The 12,129-nt window shown below is 43.5% G+C and overlaps 1 long non-coding RNA gene across 2 annotated transcripts in view; it reads left to right on the forward strand.

Moving 5' to 3' along the window:
- The first annotated feature begins 2,061 nt into the window (after positions 1–2,061).
- Positions 2,062–12,129, forward strand: part of LOC108581416 — a 29,221-nt gene continuing 19,153 nt past the window's right edge. The window contains exon 1 of one of the 2 annotated variants that reach the window (XR_001893604.3): positions 2,062–3,556. This is a non-coding gene — a long non-coding RNA (uncharacterized LOC108581416). The remainder of the gene's footprint in view (positions 3,557–12,129) is intronic. The other variant, XR_001893606.3, reaches the window with a different exon arrangement.

The raw sequence follows: 12,129 nt of genomic DNA on the forward strand, positions 1-12,129 counted from the left end.
GAGCCAGGCTTTGGGGTCAGCCTGTGCGGCGGGAGGGGTTGAATCCTAGTTTAGTCTCTCACTATCCCTGTGACCTAAAGCAAAGTCATTAAGTTCTCTGGACCTCAGTCTCTGTATCTGCTATATTGAAATAAAAACACCGATCTGCTGAAGTTGTTTTGAGGACTAGATGTAATACATGTAAATACCTAGACATGTCACCCATTTTAGTCTTACCGAATGGTGGTCCTTAGCAGACACTTAGCCTTCTAGCCTTGCATCAAATGGCACTTCTGAGGTCTAATTCTCATCACTTACAAATTATATGGTTTTGGAAAATTCCTTAAATTTCTCTGAGCCTTACTCTCCTCATGTGTAACACACCTAGACCCTTAAGCCATGTCCCTTAACCAGCATGGCATCAGAAATCCTTGGAAAAGGAAGTAAACCATGGCCACAGTTGGGGTTCCCCGGTATCTGGTGGGCTGGGGGACTGTAGTGGATGGCAGACTGCAGGGGAGGAATAGCAGAGGCCTGAGAGCTCATCACCCTGAGTGAGAAAAAAGTTTCACTGGACGGGGAAGGGGTCCGCCAAACAGGGCAGAGGGAGGAGTGCTATTTGGAATGCTGTGAGGCTGGGCATGACCACTGGGGCTCAGTGTACCTCCACCCTCACTCCCTAAGGCCTCAGGCCTTCCTGGTGGAAAGGGAAAGATTTGGGGTATATGGCAAGAACAGGCTCACCAGGACACAGACATCTCTGCTGTGGGAACTCCTTATGAAAGAGCTGAGAATGAGAAACAGAATATGCTTTCCCACCTCAGTGAGAGAGAGATGTCAGAGAACCATGGGCCACGGGGCAGGCAGAGAGGCAGCAGGTGACGGTGAGATGAGCGGCATTTGGCAGCAGCAACCCCACCTGGCTTCTTCTCAGACTGTCACTGAAGGTGAGGGCACATGGAGATCTGGGAAGTTCCAGAAAAGCGCACACTGTATGATCCCAGTGGCATCTGCAAAAACAGAAGTTAACTTATGCAGTTGGAAGGCAGGATAGTGGCCCGGTGCAGTGGCCTGTAATTCCAGCCCAGGAGGTCGGAGCTACAGTGAGCTATGATCATGCCACTGCACTTCAGCTTGGGTGACAAAGCAAGACCCCATCTCCAAAAAATTAACAACATAACATAACATAACATAACATAACATAACATAACATAACATAACATAACATAACATTAGAAAGGCATGATAGTGGTTATCCCTGCAGGGGATGCAGTGAATAGAGGGAAACAGGAGAAGGGTTTAGGGAGCTGATAATGATTTGTTTCCTCCTCAGGGACCTGATTACACTACTTTGTTCATTGTGTTAAAAGTTAAGTGCACGTAGGATTTGTGTATTTTTCTGTACGTTACTTCAATAACAAGTCAAGGCCGGGTGCAGTGGCTCACGCCTGTAATCCCAGCTCTTTGGGAGGCTGAGGCCCGCGGATCACGAGGTTAGGAGATCGAGACCATCCTGGCCAACACGATGAAACCCCATCTCTACTAAAAATACAAAAAATTAGCCGGGTGTGGTGGTGGGTGCCTGTAGTCCCAGCTACTTGGGAGGCTGAGGCAGGAGAATGGCGTAAACCCAGGAGGCAGAGCTTGCAGTGAGCCGAGATTGCGCCACTGCACTCCAGCCTGGGCGACAGAGCGAGATTCTGCCTCAAAAACAAAAACAAAAGCAAGTTAAAATACACGCACATGCACACACACACAGCTGTTTTGGGAAGAAGAGGAACAGTCATTCCCCAGTTCAAGCCCTTTGAAGTGGCACCACATAGTGAAGTGGGTAAGAGATTAGGGGGCTGGCTACGTGCAGTGGCTAATGCCTGTAATCCCAGCACTTTTTGGGAGGCCGAGGCGGGCGGATCAGCTGAGGTCAGGAGTTAGAGACCAGCCTGGCCAACATGGTGAAACCCCACCTCTACTAAAAAAACACAAAAATATTAGCTGGGCATGGTGGTGAGTGCCTGTAATCCCAGCTACCCGGGAGACTGGGGCAGGAGAATCGCCTGAACCCGGCAGGCAAAGATTGCAATAAGCCGAGATCACGCCACTGCACTCCAGCCTGGGCAACAAAAACGAAAACTCCGTCTCAAAAATAAATAAAGAAGATTAGGGAACTGGAGGCAAGGACCACATGGTGTCCGGCCAGACTCTACATTTCTTCCTCCATTCATTCACCATTCACTCTGGTTTATTAAGCACCTCCTGCTCCTTGAACACTGTACAACACGTGAGAGGATAAAAGATTATCAATAGCAGCAATTTCCATTTATTGAGAGCTTACTATGGAGTAGGCACTGAACCCTCACGATAATCCTGTGAAGTATTATTATTAACCCCATCAGTTGAAGAAAAATGAGCCCCAGAAAGGTTAAGCAAGTCGTTTAAGGTCACAGAACGAAGAAGGTGCCTGGATTTTCCTATGCACCTGTATCTGTGTGGACCCAAAGCCCCGGCACTTCACAATGAGCTCCAGCGTCCCCTAGAAATCTAGGGACCGAAGGACCTGTTGACAAACTGCTCTACGATAGTAATGAGGCCTTAGAGCTGCAGCCAGACTGACTTCGAGTTTTGGCCGCATCCTTTTCTGTGATCCTCGGCAGGTTCCTTCACTCTTTTGAGCCTCACTTTCCCCATCTGTATAAAGAGGTAAAAAACCACGCCTTTCTCTCGGGGTTATTGTGGGTATCCATTGAGAAGACGTGTGTGGAGCCAGGTGTCCGGCACCCAGTGAGAGCCCAGAACGGTCATTAGGATGTCTGAGTCTTTATCACTCGTGCGCAGCACAGCACGACCCTGAGCACAGGGTTGAAGGCGGTTCCCGGCGCCTAGCCTCTCGATAGGAACCTTTAGGGACGGGTGGACTTAAAGGAGCCGGTGGGCCTTAAGAGTCCAGCCGATGCTGCCACATAACGGGCCTGGGGAAAAGCCCAGATCCCAAGTGCCAACAGAGCAGCCGACCTCAGCCGACCTGAACCAAACCGCGGGCGAGGCTGCTCAGGGTCAGCGCCAGCGATGAGAAGACGCGCTATCGCGAGATCTGTGGGACCCACGCATTTACAAGCCGGAAGTGAGGGGCGGGCCTAATGCGGCGCGCTCCTTTTGAAACCTGAGACTGAGACCTGCGGACGGCGAGGGCGGGTTGGAGGTCGCTGTCCTTTCTGGGAACCGAGCAGGGGTCGCAGGAGGTCGGGGATGGGTGAGCGGTCCCCTCTGAGTGGGGTTTGGCTGGGAGAGGCCGCAGCTTCATCTTTGGGAAGCTACCCTGGGCCGGCCACACGCCGTGAGCCAGACTGGCAAGGCCCCTCCGCCTCCACTGTGTTCCCAGACCCGAGAAACTCAGCTTAGCCCGAGCCTCCCGGCAACCTCCCTTTGGCTCCGCCTTTTAAAGGGCCTTTACGGTAAATAACCCTGACGCTTAGCGGGGCTGCTGCTTCTGGGCCCTCAAACTTACCCAGGCCCCTTCCATGGCCATGCAAGAGGGAGGTCTTAACAACGTGTTCACACGATCATGGTTTAAAAAATATATGTAAGTAGCAAAACTAAGATATTTTAAACCAAATCTGTTCTTAACAGATTTAATGATTTTAACTTAACAGGTTTAAAGAGACCACTGTCTTTTTCCACTGTGACTGCCTCTCTGAAGGCATTGGAGTGGCTGTGGGCAGTTTTAGGCATTTTGGAGTAGGGAATACACTGAGTTTGAGTTTATGTGGCTCCTGTGTATACTTACGTTTTTGCTAGGCTTCCAGGAATACCCCTAAGTCCCTACTGTGCTGAATTACAAGCACGGTGACCTGAGTGTTTCAGAAGTCTTGGTCATAGATGTCCAGCATCAAAAAAATGGGGAGATATATTGGTCACAGTATAAGGTAATGTGAAGTTCCTTGATCGCTTATGGCTCATAACAAAAGGCTTGGTAGTTTCCCAAGTTTGACAACCATCCTAAAATAAGGAGTTGGAAAACTGGATCTTTTCTAAGCTAGCAGGGATAGCAAATTTTGATCCACCATTAGGGAGAGGAATGACTCAATTATCTTCCTTTTCTCTTCATAGAATGACAAAAATGTTGTTAAAGAGGCCATGAAAGAATACACAGCCAAAAAATGTGGTGAGAAAGTGCTTAGTGATATGCCAGGCAGTTAATTTAACAAATAGTGTTATTTTCAATTTTTTGTGTGTGATGTTTTTGGTATGAGCTTTTTCAATTTTGTAGAGTGATGTAATTTCTCGTTTTAAATATTTATATTTGTACCTACTTTTGTATTTTAAATTTTCTATTCTTTTTCTTAACGAATACCATGAGATTATATAAGCTCAGGCCCCCAAATCTACATCTGCCCTTGCATGGTTGTTATCCCCTCGTAACCACTCTGCTCAGGGCAGGGCATGTGTTTATTGTCCTAATTTTTGAGATGAGGAGATGGAAGCCCAGAGAGGTCAAGTCTCTCACCCAAGGCTTTGCTGCTGAGACCAGCAGAACTAAAACTAGAACCCAGATCTTTTGGTCAGTTGAGACGTCTGGTCACACCAGAGAAGTGTCCTAATCTAAAACATTTCGCCATCTTCAGGGAGTGGAGTTGAAGTCTGTCTGCTTGGCCTGCCTTTGGGTTCTGGATTGTACCTAGCCCACTGAAGCTAAAAGGGAACGAATTATGTTTCTGAAGTGCCTCCCAAATCTCAGATGATGGCAGCTTACTCTGTGTTCTCCCACCCACCTCTCCCCCAGCAATGAAAGAAGGCTAGCATCTGGTAGGAGACAACCACTGATGAACTTCAGCCATGGGACCTCGCTCTGTGTCAGGGTGGGAAGTATGGAATCCTTGAACAGAAACAGAATCCGCTGGTGAACCGGCTGTGTGTGAATATGCATGGGAACATGTCTTTGTTATTTCTCAAGCCAAATGTATTTTTGGTCTGTTTCCCTGGAGACTTATAGGGAATAGGGAGAGGCCTTATCAAGTGTAGTATAATTTTGCCAGTCCCACTTCCTTTCCAATTCCCCAAATTAGTCACCCCATCTCTCCACCTGGACTGATTTTTCCAAGGTCACTAACAACTTTCTTTTTTTTAAATCCAACTTTTCAGTCTTTATCTTTAATCAAGTCTCCCTGCTGCCTGTGTTCTGCACCCAGGCTGGAGTGCAGTGGCACGATCTCAGTTCACTGCAACCTCTGCCTCCCAGGCTCAAGCGATCCTTCCACTTCTGCCTTCCTAGTAGCTGGAACTGCAGGCTCGTGCCACCATGCCCGGCTAATTTTTTGTATTTTTTGTAGAGATGGGGATTTCACTATGTTGCCCTGGCTGGTCTTGAACTCCTGAGCTCAAGTGATCCTCCCACCTTAGCCTCCCAAAGTACTGGTATTACAAGTAAGCCACCGTACCTGGCCTCCCAGTGGTTTTTTCAAATGTAAATCTGATCCACCTCCACTTAAAAGTTCATCATTGCCTCATTGCTCCTCATTGCTTTTAGGATAAAGACTCAGTTGAGCCCAGTCATCTCCAGTGTAGTCCCAGTCACTCATATTGATCTTTCCTTTCTCCCACGGGCCATCCACCTCTCTGACACAAGACTTTTGCACATGGTCCTTTTATTTATACCTACTATTTCCAGACATTGTTTTGGTGCTGGGGATACAATGGTGAACAAAGCAGGCAAAAATTCCTGCCATTCTAGAGTTCACTTTCTCGTGGTTGCTTTTTGGTTGGAATGTTCTTGACCTTTTTGTTTTGTTTTGTTTTTGTGTTTTTTTTTTGTTTGCTTTTTCGTAGGAGGGAGTTTAGGATTTATTTATTTTAGAATAGCAGCTTTATTGAGATATAATGCACACACCTCAAAACTCATAAAATTCACCCATTTAAAATGTGCAGTTCAATTTAGGATATTCAGAGTTGTAGACCAGGCATGGTGGCTCACATCTGTAATTCTGGCTCTTTAGGAGGCCGAGGTGGGTGGATCACTTGAGGTCAGGAGTTTGAAACCAGCCTGGCCAACATGGTGAATCCCCGTCTCTACTACAAAAACAAAAAAATTAGCCAGGTGTGGTAGCGGGCACCTATAATCCCAGCTACTTTTGGAGGCTAAGGCAGGAGAATTGCTTGAACCCAGGAGTCGAAGGTTGCAGTGAGCCGAGATCGCACCACTGCACTCCAGCCTGGGTGACAAAGCAAGACTTGGTCTCAAAAAAAAAAACCCAAAACAAAAGAATATTCAGAGTTGTGAATATTGATTCTACCATCACCACAATCAATTTTGAATTTTTTTTCATCACCCCAGAAAGAAACCTTAAACCCATTAGTAGTCACTGTCCCCAACTCCCCCAGCCTAGACAGCCAGTCTACTTTCTATCTCTTTGGATTTGCCAATTTTGTACATTTCATATAAATAGAATCATGTGGTCTTTCGTGACTAGCTTCTTTCACTTGGCATAATGTTTTCACGCTTCTTCCATGCTGCCATGCCGTAGCATGTATCAGTACTTCAATTTTATTGCCAGGTAATATTCCATGGTGTGATAGACCACATTTTGTTTATCTGTTCATTTGTGGAAGGACATTTGGGTTCTTTCCACCCTTTGGCTATTATTAATAATGCTGTTCTGAACATTTATGTACAATTTTTTGAATGAACATACATCTTCATTTTCTTGGGCATAAACCTAGGATTGGAATTGCTGGATCATATGATAGCTTTATGTTCAACTTTTTGAGAAACTGCGAGATTTTTACAAAGTGGCCGTACCATTTTACCTTCCCAACAGTATATGAGAATTCCAGTTTCTCTACATCCTTGCTATTATAGGTTGCATTGTGGCTTCTCAAAATTCATGTGTTGAAATCCTAATCCCCTGTACCTCATAATGTGAACTTATTTGGAAACAGAGTCATTATAGATGTAATTAGTGAGGCTAAGATGAGGTCATATTGGAGTAGGTTGGGCCCCTTATCCAACATTACTGGTGTCTTTTATAAAAATGGGAAATGTGGACACAGACACGCACCCAGGGAGAACGGCACATGAAGACTGGAATTATACTGCCATAGCCAAGGACCTACCAGAAGCTAGGAGAGAAACCTGGAACAGATCCTTCCTTGGGGCCTTCAGAGGGAGCATGGCCCTGTTGATAACTTGATCTTGGACTTCTTGCCTCCAGAACATGAGACAACAAATTTATGTTGTTTAAGTCACTCAGTCTGTGGTACTTTGTTATGGCAGCTTTAGCAAACTGATACACTCTCTGACACTTGTTGTTTTCCATTTTTGTAATTATAACCATTCTACTGGGTGTGAAGTGGTATCTCATTTGATTTTGATTGGCACTTCCCTATGCAAATGATGTTGAGCATGCTTTCATGTGCTTATTAACCATTTGTATATCTTCTGATAAATGTCTATTCAAATCCTTTGCTTCTTTAAAAAAAATTGGGTTGTCTTTTTTATTACTGATTTTTAGGAGTTCTTGATGTAGTCTAGATAGAAGCCCCTTATTACATATATGTTTTGCAAACATTTTCTCCTATGCTCAGGTATCTTTTCACTTTCTTTTTTTGTTTTAGAGACAGGGTCTTCCTCTGTCACCCAGGGTGGAGTGCAGTAGTACTATTATGGCTCACTGAGCTCACTGAGGTTGCAAACTCCTGGGCTCAGAAATCCTCCTACCTCAGCCTCCTGAGTAGCTAGGACTACAGGGGTGTGCCACCAGGCCTGGCTAATTTTTTTTCTTTTTTCTTTTTTTTAAGAGATGGAGTCTCACTATGTTATCCAGCCTGGTCGTGAACTCCTCGCTTCAAGCAATCCTCCCACCTCAGCCTCCCAAATTATTGGGATTATAGGGTTGAACCAGTGAGCCCAGCCCTGTTTTCACTTTCCTGATGGTGTCCTTTGAAGCACAAAAGTTTTTAATTTTGATGAAGTCCAATTTATCTATTTTATAACTTTATTGTTTGTTTTGGTGTTGTATCTAGTCCCCTTCTGTCCTGGTCTACCTCAAATGCCACTTCCTCAGGGAATATTGCATTTCTTTAATATATGCAAACTATCTTTGCAATTACAAATTTTTTTTGAGTGAGATTTGTTTGGTTGTCCTCCCATCTGGACTGTAAATTCCAAGAGAGTAGGGTCCAAGTTAGGTTTCTGTCTTCCCATTCTATCCCTATGCCCCAGCACAGTGCCTGCTGGGTAGCAGGTGCTCAGAGTTGCTGAATGAATAAATGCTGAGTTGACTCTGGACCATTCCCTCCATGAAACGCTCTTTTTTTTTTTTTCCCCCCGAGATAGGTCTCACTGTGTTGCCCAGGCTGGAGTGCAGTGACACGATCTCAGCTCACTGCAACCTCCGCCTCCTGTGTTCAAGTGATTCTTCTGCCTCAGCTTCCCGAGTAGCTGGGATTACAGGCACCCACCACCACATCTGGCTAATTTTTTGTATTTTTAGTAGAGATGGGGTTTCACCATGTTGGCCAGGATGATCTCAAACTCCTGACCTCAGGTGATCCGCCTGCCTCGGCCTCCCAAAGTGCTGGGATTACAGGTGTGAACCACCGTGCCCAGCCAACACACTCTTTATTTGGCCTTGAGAATACCCACCTCCTGCTTTTCCTCCTACTTCTCCAACTGCTCCTCAGTCTGTCTGCTGATTCCTCTTCATTTATCCATCCAGCAGATTGAGACAGAAGGTTAAGTAGGATTGGGATTGGGGGCACAGGCCCTAGCCCTCCTCTCTCACCCTTCACACTCTTTGCCTCCACTACCAGGGCTTTAATGACCATTTTTAGACTAATGACTCTCAAATCTGTTAACTACCTAGATGGCTTTCCTAAGCTGCATATCCAACTGCCTACTGGATGCCTCTAGTGGAATGTCATATAGATTGCTAAAATGCAACATGGTCACAGCCTTTATCTTTCCTTACCCCCAGTCCCAATCCTGCTTAACTTTCTATCTCAACCTGTTGCCCCAAACCTGAAATCCAGGCGTTGTCTGTCTTAGGTCAGTTTCCCCAGAAATAGACCCTGAGCTGAAGATTAGTATGCAAGTGATTCATCAGGGGAGTACTCCCAGGAGGATGTGGAGAAAGCAGAACAAAACATGGGGGTAAAAGTCAAGCAAGAGTACAGTTTTAGGCCAAGCCCCACAGAGGTACTTGGCCTGATGCCACAGGGGAACACTTGGAACTTGCCCTGACTCCATTCCAATTGTCTGGAAAAGTTTGTGTAGAATTGGTATTATTTCTTCCTTAAATGTTTAGTAGAATTCACCAGGGAAGCCAACTGGGCCTGAAGTGTCCTTCGTGGGAAGGTTTTTAGCTACACATTCAATTTCTTTGATAGCTATCCAGTTACTTTGATTCTCTGTTTCTTAAGATTTTTGGTAAATGAACACAAAGAATGTGTGGCAATGTCTAGATTTCAGGGGTTAACAGGTTGAGATAGAAGGTTAACCAGGATTGGCTGGTTATTAATATAGTCGCTATGAATTTCTTTTAGTATTAGCATCGTATGTATTTTAACCTATTTGTTTCCTTATATTTAAAGTGTGTTTCTTTTAGGCAGCATGTAGTTGGGTCTTTTTTTTTTTTTTTTTTTTTAATCCAAACTGACAATCTGTGCCATTTAATTAATGAAATTACATTTAATGTGATTTTTAAAATATGATTAGATTTGTCAGCACCTTGCTATTTGTTTTCTATTTGTCCTATCCATTCTTTGTTTCCTTTTCCACCTGCTTTTGAGTTGACTATTTTTGTGTTTTTTAAAAATTCTGCTTTATTTTCTTAATTGGCTTTTTGCTATAACTCTTTTTTTTTTTTTTGACAGGGTCTCGCTCTGTTGCCCAGACTGTAGTGTAGTGGCGTGATCACATTTCACTGCAGCCTCCAACTCCTGGGCTCAAGCAGTCCTCCCTCCTCAACCTCCCCAGTAGCTGGGATTACAAGTATGCTCCACCATACCTGGCTAATTTTTAAATTACTTTAGAGACAGTGTCTAGCTCTGTTGCCCAGGCTAGTCTTGAGCTCTTGGCTTCCAGTGATCCCCCTGCCTTGGCTTCCCAAAGTGCTGGGATTATAGGAGTGAGCTACCACATCTGGCCTGTAATTATTTATTTTAGTGGTTGCCATATGGTTTATAACATACATCTTAAATTTATCATAGTCTATGTATTCAGGTTCACTAATCTTTTCTTCTTTTACGTTTAATCTGCCAATCCTTTTCAGTGTATAATTCATCTCACACATTGTAGCTTTCATCTCTGGATGATCAATTTAGGTCTTTAATTTTATGCATCTTCTAAGTGTCTGCTTAACTTTTGTATGTACAAAATACAGTTGTAACAATTGTTTTACTGTCCTTGTCTGATAATCCTAACACCTATGTCAGTTCTAGGTTGGCTTCCATTGATTTATTTTTCTCCTCCGTATAGGTGATATTTTTCTGCTTCTTTGTAAGCCAGGTAAGCTTTGATCAGGTGCCAAACATTGTAAAGTTTACTTTGTTGGGTGCTAGATTATTTTGTATTCTTTTAATTATGTTTGAACTTTGTTCTGGGATGCAGTCACTTGGAAATGGTTTGATCCTTTTGAGTTTTGTTTTAAGCTGGGCTATAAAGGAAATCTCAGGAAATTTTACAGGATTGAAATCTCTGACAAATTAAGCTAGAAATCAATAACAAAAAACAACTAGAAGATTACAAAATATTTGGAAGTTAAGCAACACACTTGCTAAAAATGTTCTCATGGGCCAAAGAAATCACAGTGGAGATAAGACAATGTTTAAAACAAAATGATAACAGAGAAATAGCGTATCAAAATTGTGAGTTCATTGAAAGTGCTTACAAGGAAAAGAAAAAAAACCTGTGGGGGTATTTTGATAATTGTTCAATGTATATTGGAAAAGATGGCATTCTGCAGCTATTGGGTATGATACTTATATGTCATCTAGATCAGTTTTGTTAATCATGTTATTCAAAATCTCCTATATCCTAATGATGATTTCTTGTCTACTTATTCTACCAGTTATTGAGAGCAATGTGCTAAAAGAATCTCCAATTATTATTATGGATTTCTGTCTCTCTCCTTTTAGACCTGTCAGTTATTACTTTATGTTTTGAGGCTGTTTTTAATTGAATATGTAGTTAGGATTTTATATTTTCCTATTAAAATTTCCCTTTCATTATTATGAAATGTCTCTTATTATCTCTAGCAATACTTTTTTCCTTATGTTTATGATACCAGTACAGATACACCAGCTTTGTTCTGGTGTTTTCATGACTTACTTTTTTTTTTTTTTTAAAAAAAAATCTTTTCTTCTCTCTTTCCTTCCTTCCTTCCTTCCTTCCTTCCTTCCTTCCTTCCTTCCTTCCTTCCTTCCTTCCTTCCTTCCTTCCTTCCTCTTTCTCTCTCTCTTTCTCTCTTTCCCCTCCCTTCTTTTCTTTTCCTTTCTTTTCCCTTTCTTTTTCTTTTCTTTTCTTTTTTTCTTTCCGGAGTCTCCCTCTGTTGCCCAGGCTGGAGTGCAGTGGCACGATCTCAGCTCACTGCAACCTCCACCTCCTGAGTTCAAGGGATTCACCTTCAAGTGGCTAGGATAACAGGCGTGCACCACCACACCCGGCTAATTTTTGTATACTTAGTAGGAACGGGGTTTCACCATGTTGGCCAGGCTGTTCTTGAACTCTTAACCTCAGGTGATCCACCCACCTTAGCCTCCCAAAGTGCTAGAATTACAGGCATGAGCCACCACACCCGGCCAAAAATCCCTTTATTTTCAACCTTTATGCATCCTTATGTTTAAGGTGTGTCTTCTATAACAGCATATAGTTGTTTTTTTCTTGTCCAGTCTGAAAATCTTTGCCTTTAATTGATTTATATTGTGGTAATTACTGACACTCTAGGGTTTAAATTATACCATTTTACCATTTTTTTCCATTTTTCACATCTGTGTTTTATTATTAAAACAGATGTTTTATTATTATTATTATTATTATTTTATTTATTTTTTTTTTTTGAGACGGAGTCTCGCTCTGTCGCCCAGGCTGGAGTGCAGTGGCCGGATCTCAGCTCACTGCAAGCTCCACCTCCTGGGTTCACGCCATTCTCCTGCCTCAGC

The sequence above is a fragment of the Papio anubis genome, chromosome 10, assembly GCF_008728515.1.
Source record: "Papio anubis isolate 15944 chromosome 10, Panubis1.0, whole genome shotgun sequence".
In the NCBI taxonomy this organism is placed as follows: domain Eukaryota; kingdom Metazoa; phylum Chordata; class Mammalia; order Primates; family Cercopithecidae; genus Papio; species Papio anubis.